The sequence below is a fragment of the Sebastes fasciatus genome, chromosome 11 (genome assembly GCF_043250625.1).
Source record: "Sebastes fasciatus isolate fSebFas1 chromosome 11, fSebFas1.pri, whole genome shotgun sequence".
In the NCBI taxonomy this organism is placed as follows: domain Eukaryota; kingdom Metazoa; phylum Chordata; class Actinopteri; order Perciformes; family Sebastidae; genus Sebastes; species Sebastes fasciatus.
Genome location: NC_133805.1, coordinates 10,588,190 through 10,597,079, shown reverse-complemented (window position 1 = coordinate 10,597,079; position 8,890 = coordinate 10,588,190).

Below are 8,890 nucleotides of genomic sequence, written 5' to 3'. Positions count from 1 at the left end.
ATCTATTATGATGAGAAAAACCTAATCAAGACAAGCCAGTCTCATGTTATCTGGGCAATTATGATAATGAACTATCTGTACACAATAAACGTTTCCACCTTAAAATAAGCTAAAGCCTGCAGTAATAACACCACATCCCTTACCATAAAACCTGCTGCTGCATGGCTCTTTAGATTGAGACATTCAAGCATGCTGCACTCACCACATCTCAATCAGTGATAACATAACATGATTGCTTGTATGTGCAAACATACTTGGCAACAAAACTGTTCCTGATTCAGTTCTTGGAACGCTATTTTGAGGGGATTTTTTACCTCTTCATTCAGAGTAGTTACTCTCCCAGCATAAGAGGAACTGGTGGTCGAACACATGAGCCAATGCAACACCGGCAACCCCCATTTTTAAAAACCAGTTAGCCGCGTAAACAACACAAAACACGACAACAGCTCGTAACGAAACAAATGGAATACAACACGGAGAAATGGACCGACAGTGAAGTCCCGAAGTTATCTTGTTCATGAGCACACACCCACTGAGCCAGAGAACGAGTGAGAGCCGCTAATCAGAGAGCTAACGCAGTAGCACACATGCTAATCCAATAACGCTAGCACAAATGCTAACCCAATAACATTAGAACAAAGGCTAACCCAGTAACACAAAGGCTAACCCAATAACATTAGCACAAAGGCTAACCCAATAACATTAGCACAAAGGCTAACCCAATAACATTAGCACAAAGGCTAACCCAATAACATTAGCACAAAGGCTAACACAATAACGCTAGCACAAAGGCTAACCCAGTAACGTCAACACAAAGGCTAACCCAATAACATTAGCACAAAGGCTAACCCAATAACATTAGCACAAAGGCTAACCCAGTAACACAAAGGCTAACCCAATAACATTAGCACAAAGGCTAACCCAATAACATTAGCACAAAGGCTAACCCAGTAACAAAAAGGCTAACACAATAACATTAGCACAAAGGCTAACCCAGTAACAAAAAGGCTAACACAATAACATTAGCACATAGGCTAACCCAGTCACACAAAGACTAACCCAGTAACACAAAGGCTAACCCAATAATATTAGCGCAAAGGCTAACCCTGTAACACAAAGACTATCCCAATAACGTCAGCACAAAGGCTAACCCAGTAGCAAAAAGGCTAACCCAGTAACACAAAGCACACCCACTCAGTCAAAGAATGACAGCTGGTTGAAAACGAAATCGCAAAAGGTACTTTCGTGATGGTTATTTTGCTTGAGTTTTCTTGATTGTGGCATAAACATTACTAAAATAGTTAACAGAGCTTGAGAAACGTAGCCGTTTGCCGATCTCCCGGCTGGAGACGTATATGAGTGGCGCTGGCCGGCTGATGTCACTTCAGCGTTCCTATCGGCGGTGAAAATGCAAACATAAAAAAAGCCCTTGAAGGTATGTAGCTCTCAGAAGAGCTCCCCGGTGTGCAGTTCCTCTCAGGAAGTCCACAGAACTACTTGGTCCGAAAACGCCTTTTAGTCACTTTAACCTCCTCAAAAAAGATGAAACGAGCCCAGGAGCACAGCTGTAATATATATGGTACACTCTACCTCCCACAGTGCACCCACCACATTTTTCGTACAAATGATACCAGCTTTGGCTGCAAGTGTTGACATAAAATGTGGGATGTTTTTTTACTCAGACTGTACAGAGTCAGTGTCACTTGTTTGCACTGTCTGAATATCAGCCTGAAGGCTGCACCTCAGGGGTTTAGCCCTCTGACAGGTGTGACCATGCTTAGACACTTTTCTCTCCAGGGAGCGAGATGCACTTTAACGCCAAGAGGAAAGGGTCAACATTCTGTTTGACTTCTATTTTTCCCATATTTATATATGTCACATGCTCCCTCCTGCCTCTCCTAGCTCTCTGTGGAGTGGGTCTGCTAACCCTGCTGGAAAATCTATGGATCCACAAAGAAATCCAATAAAGTGGAAGCGTATAGGGCTGCATGTCCTTGTCTTCACTAACTGATACAATCTTGAGCTGTGTGAGGCTGTGATGAAAGAGAGGGCTTTAATTGCCATTGATATGAACAAATGTCAATTGACCTGCAGAGATGTATACAGTGAAGACAAACAGAGTTTTCTTTTAAACAAACTATTTGTGTTTATCCTTAAAGATGCACTAACCAGTATTTTTATAATAATAATAATGGATCACATGATACGTGGAAGGTTAGGGGTTCAGAGCATGGACTGTATATAAGAAGTGGACATAGTCACTTTGACGTCACCCATTGGTTTGTGGACTGACGTTTTGAAGCCTTGAGTTCGGCATTTTGGCCGTCGCCATCTTGTTTTTTTGCAACCAGAAGTGACACGAGAGGGTGGAGCTAAGTACAGTCAAACGCTGAATAAGACATTTTAATGCGATCAAAATGTTACAATTAACTTTCATGAACTGCGGTTGCAGATGGATGGATGGATGGATGGATGAACTGAAAACACACTGTGAAAGTGTTAAAAGGTATAAGACGAAAACGCGGACAATTCCCAGACCGGACAACGCCGTGGTAGCGACCTGTCAATCCCAAGGTAGCCCCGCCCTAAAGCATACCCTGCTTTATGGTCTATTTGACTCTAAATGGGACCATAATTTACTAAATGAACATCATGCTGTATTGAAGAAGACTTGAAACTAGCGATTGAGACCATAAACTCATGTTTACAATGTTTACTGAGGTAATAAATCAAGTGAGAAGTAGAGTCATTTTCTCATAGACTTCTATACAATCAGACTTCTTTTTGCAACCAGAGGAGTCGCCCCCTGCTGGCTATTAGAAAGAATGCAAGTTTAAGGCACTTCAACATTGGCTTCACTTTACAGACCCGGATTTTACCAACTGGATCAGAGTGACAAGATCACAGAGCTTGTTTCAGCTCAGTGTTTTGGCTTTACGGCCCGCAACTTTACTGTTGGCAGATGGTTCACTCTGCTCTCAAAGCCTCGTTTTTGGCGGCAGCAGGCAGTTGTTTTTAGTGGAAAAGCTCTAATAAACCCGCTGTACACTAAAGAAAACAGACAAAGTTGGCCTCTAGCTGGTGAACACAGTGGAACATTTCGCAGCTGAAGAGTCAGATATTTCTCTCAGCAGTTGGTGGGACCAAAAATGGAGAGTGAGTACATGTATAATTATGATCAAAATGAGTAAAAGAACATTAGAACTCAAGGTCCACTAACCAGCATTTTGTGGATCTTTCAAATGCATTTCTTCCTTAGCTGATGGAGTTTGCTCAAGTGTCACAGAGGTGTTTTTTTTTTTGTCAAACTACTGTTTCCAAAATCAAGAATGAACTTTTACACTCTACTATTAAATCATTGCTCCACAGTAAAACTAGAGGTCAGAAAACTCTGCACCACTGCTCCACATCGTTCATTTAAAGACACATTCTTCATCGTCTTATGATTCAGGACAGTTGAATGTTCTAAAGCTGAAGTTGAATCTTGAATCTTGGTGACAGACGTGCGGGGACATGCACTGGACTTGACACCTGTCAGTCTGCCGCAAGATGCTGTGTGTTGCATCATGAATTGCCTCTCACCGGCCTCTCACAATGTATTCTCAGGCAGCTTTTGCTCGCCACCCCTCCTCGCGCCTCATCTAAGATACATTCTCGCCCCCTGCGACATGTCATGACTGGCTGTGTGTGGAGCATTGAAAGCGCGGGGCTCGACTGACACTCGTGTCCAGATAAACTATGGATTGTGGCGGACCCGCGTATTAGATCTGTGGACAATAAATCTAGATGATGCATGACACGGCACCTCATCCGAGCTTTCCTCCAAGCCTCGGGCATATTAAGTTGCAGAGCAGCAGTGGCCCCTCTCTCAAGGTCAATGTCAGAGGGGAGGGCGGCGGTGATGGAGGAGGAGCAGGAGGACTGGAAGAGAAGGAAGGTAGAGCAAAATGCCAATGTGATGGGTATTTAAAATACACTTTCACAAGAGAAAAATGTTGAGTAACAAAAACATGCTGTAGCAAACCCTTAGACACAGCAATAAAGCCCCTCGTGTTTGTTGACCTTTCGTTCCTCACGCTCCCCGGTGCTCCTTTTGTTCGCCATCCCCCTTTCCTCTCCTTGACTCTGTGAGATGTTTTTGTGTTTTCTGTCTCTGACAATATGGCAGTGGTTGGAGCACTTGCATACAAAGATCTATTCAGTAGATTCTACTGTATATATGCTGTCCTCGTGGAGTATTTGAATGCAGGGCCGCGACACCTGGTGACACTCTAACCTTGAGTTTGGCATCCGTCGGGGCTGGCATAATGGCAAGACAAACACAGCGCCAGCCAAGGCCTCCATAATCTCAATGTGATGCAGGTCAGGATAAACAAATCAAATGTACTGATCCCAGGCCTGATACTGAAACAGTGACAGTCTGGAAGAGGAAATACAAAGATTTATAGAAATATACAAAGATACGAAACCGAATTGAAAAGCCCATTTCCACAAAACCATCAGACACAAACATTACTTGGGGGCAATATTTCTTAAGACTGTCTCTGATCCTGCAAACAAAAGTGACGCATTAGTCGTGAACTCAATTCACCTGCGATCATTAAAGTTAGTGCACGTTTGAAACTTTGCTTCTGATATACCACCCTAACTCTACTCCTCACTTACGTATCCACCAGTTTCAAGAAATGTTATATGAGGCTGACTTTACTCTACAGTTCCTATATGAATACTAGATGTGCTGTACATTTTGTCTTTAGGAAAGCTATGTGTTATCCAAATGTACTGCGCACTACTAAAGCATTCTGTAGGCATCCAGCTGGTCTGGCCAAAGTTCATGTACAGTTGGGGCCGACCATGCCGAGATGCGTCGCGACAGGCACGGCCGCTTCAAAAACGCTTTTGCAAAGTGTGTCGGGCAAAACAGCGGTGCACCTGTGGAGCAGGGCTGCGTGCTTGCAACCAAGCGATCAAATGTGATTAACGGGAAAATGTGGTCTATCTCTCTCTCTCTCAAAGACAGTAGCCTACATGAAATCACAACATGACATATGAATTCCCCCTTCCCTCTCAAACTGTGAGACAAGGCAAAGGAAAGTTTGAAGCAACAGGATAACTAGTGATATCCCCAACTGAGAAACAATGAGCTGTGGAGCCGTCGCTCGAGGGAGAGGAGAGAGGAAGATATCCTCAAGATTGTAGATGCTGCACAAAATGCTCAGAGAGAACAATAAAAAGTCTAAAGGAAGGGCCGACTGGTGAGCAGAGACTCCACCTGTTTGAAAATAAAGACTCTAGGCTTAATGAAAAGTAATTGGAGGCTGAATCTGCAGCTGTCCTCTGACTTAATTTTAGGTTCAAATCTTCATCTGTAATTGCAGATCAGGATGCGGGAAAGCCCAGGAGACGACTACACAATCACAATAAACAGGCTAGGGAATGCAGAAACATAAAGCACTTTAATGAAAGAAATGGGCACAATGACTGCTGGTCAGTCAATTGTGATAACTCTAGCAAATGTTGTAAGTCGGTGTCGATGTGACCTCTCAGTGCACATGGAGTCAGGACATGTGGCGCTGTAGTTCTGGCTAGAACAGGGGTGTCAAGTGTAGGCTACTGTTCATGCAAGAGCAGCCATTGGAAAATATTTTTGTCAAAAAGAAGAAAAGTGGAAACCGAGTGTCGGGTTTTCCAAGAAAAATAGACCAGTTCCTATTTCTTCACAGAGGTAAATGTGAAGCCAGTGTGATTGATGTGTTTCAGTGCTCAAGGAATAAAATTTTCGGCGCCACTATCAGACTCATCATGGCGTAAAATACAAGAACTTGCAAAGGACAACTTAGAAGATGAGAGATCAGCGAGACATTTCATCATCTCTTTTGTTAATGGATTGTTCATTAATTGTGAACGTTTTCAGAAAGTATTTCTCAAGGGACCAGCCCACTTGAGATCAAATTGTGTGTGGCCCATGACCTAAAATGAGTTTGACACTCCTGTAAGTAGAATATTGGAAGAGACTGACAAAAGGTATGTTGGACATAATTAATACCATAGTATGATAATAACAGTCCATAACAAATCAAATATACGGGATAATAACCATAAAACAGCATTGCGGTCGCACCTTTTCTCTGATTTACACCTAACATAGATCCTCCGTGTTGCCCTTCTAACCCCATTTGTACTTTATTTTCCTGAACATCTCCCCGGAGAGTTGACCTAGAAATCCAACTAAAATACCAACTGCCCGATCCCACAGAGATGATTAGATGGGGGCGGTATTCACGATAGAACCCAAGTGTCTTAATTCAGCCCAATTACAGGTAGGACTGCATATGGGGAAGATGTCAGAGTAAATGTCACCGTACAGTTTCCACGGGTAATTACCTTGCTTCGGTGTAACAAGGGGGCTATTTGGTGCGAAGGGATTAGAACGGACCATGAAGGGGAAGTGGAAGATTCCCATCGGATTCGGAACTTTCCAGAGGGCAAATTTTTTTCTCCCCGGCAACGCGTAATTAAAGAACACTGCTTTAACACCAAATGCCAACGTTTGACCACAAGGAATTGCATTTAATTACCAACTAATTGCTGACATTTTGAGCCCTGTGTTTGACTATTTTTGGTGAATCATATTGTGGGTGTCAGTGCTGTATTGTACAAGTTACAGCTGGGCGATATGACGAAATATATGTATGTATATATCGTCAAAAGATATAAAATGCTTATCATTTCTATTTTTCCTTTATCTTTTCTATCGTGATGTCGAAAAACCAGCGGCCAAACTGGTATTATTTACGTCATTTGGACGACGCTTTACGTTCTTTGTATGTGGGAGCCGGAGTGAACAGCTGTTTTGTTTCAAGAGGGTCAACATGCAGACACTTTCTCAGACTCAGCCCAACTAAAACAAAACATAATATTTGCTCCAATTCTACCCCCTGCTGCTTTAAAGTCTGCCACCTGTCCTGGAAAACGAATTTATCAGCTGTTTTTGATTCACATTACATTTCTTATCTAAACATGCCAAACCTGTTTAGGTAAAGTATAGGCTCTGCCTATATCTTAATTTAGTTATTGAATTACCAGAAAACATGCTATATCGTGATTAGGACTGCCAATCAATTAAAATATTTAATTGCAAATAATGGCATGATTGTCCATAGTTAATCACACATTTTTTATCTGTTCAAAATGTATCTCAAAGGGAGATTTGTCAAGTATTTAATACTCTCAACGTAGGAGTGGTTAAATATGCTTGCTTTATGCATGTGCTGTAATGTATTTATATATTTATTATCAAAAATCAATTAACAACACAAAACATTGACAAATATTGTCCAGAAACCCTCACAGGTACTGCATTTAGCATAAAAAAATATGCTCAAGTCATAACAAACTGCAGCCCAACAGGCAACAACAGCTGTCAGTGTGTCAGTGTGCTGACTTCACTATGACTTGCCCCAAACTGCATGTGATTATCATAAAGTATTGTGTGAACTTTGACAGCCCGATCGTGATATCTATCGTTATCAACATATGAAAAGACCTACAGTATATCGGGATAGAAGATTTTGGCCATATCGCCCAGCTCTAGTAGTATAAGTATGGCAGCAGAAAGCATCCAAAAGAGACTTCTGTGTTACCTGCTGACAGATGCAAACTGTTCTCTGAGGAAGTCATTAGAGCACCTTTGCATCTGCTTACTGTTTACTTTAAAAACTTAACACAGTATTCTTAATGTGAGACTGCCTCATTTAATTTAGGACATGCTGTTCTTTGCCCAAAATAACAAAAAAGCATAGCACTTTATTTGTTAGCCGCAGTAGCAGATGAGAGATTAGCGGACCAGTTGGACCAGATTATGTTATGTATTGTTTGACTGAGAAAGCAGCACAGGATGTGCTGTCTGCAAACAAGTGTTGCTGCTTCTCTGCTAGAATATATGGACACTATGAGGGGAGATGCCTGACACTCATCGTGTTTTAGCATTTCTCTGCTCCTCATTATTCCAGTGTGAAACTGCCATGCCTGCAGTGTATGTTTTCAGTGCTGGCAGATGGAAAAAAAAAATATATGATGATTCTATTTCACAGATAGAATCAACCAAAACAGAAAAAAAAGGCCATCGGACAGCGGAAAATCTACTTAAATTGATTTCTTCTGTGGAAAATAAGCAGCTTACATGCCAAATATCCAAACCTCTGGATATCCGTGACAGATTGTAAAGCCCCCTGAGGCAAATTTGTGATTTGTGATACTGGGTTTATATAAATAAAATTGACCTGACTTGACAGCCCGGAGTCACACCGAGTTTACTTTTACTGCTCCAAAGTGACCTCATCACCATCTTCTGGTCTAAATGGAGTCGCCTGGAAATCTAATCTTTCACACAGGAGTGATTCAGCCTGTGTGTGTGTGTGTGGCTAAATCTAGACAATGAGTCAGCGCCTCATTTCCATGTGGGATGTACAGCAGTATATTCTTAAGACTTCCCTCTGTGCCGAATAATGAACAATGGACTTTATTTTAAAATAAACTTAAAGACAGGTATGGAGGCTGTAAGTCAAAAAAATCTTCATTTCTAGTTCTAGTCAGTTCTATATCTGCGGAATAAATTGATAATGATTTTAACCTAATGTGCAATCTTTTATCATTTTAACTCTGAGCTTGCAGCTGCCTGGAAGATAAACCAACACGCATGAAGGTGACGATTCCCTGAGGGGATTTCCTTCAGTACTCATAATTTATATATATATAAATAAATAAATATAACTATTGATCAACAGAAAACCAATCAGCAACAAGACTTTCGGTTCATTGTTCAAGTCATTTATCAAACAGAAATGGAATATCAATGGGAATTTGAATGTCTACTATTACATGACAGCAG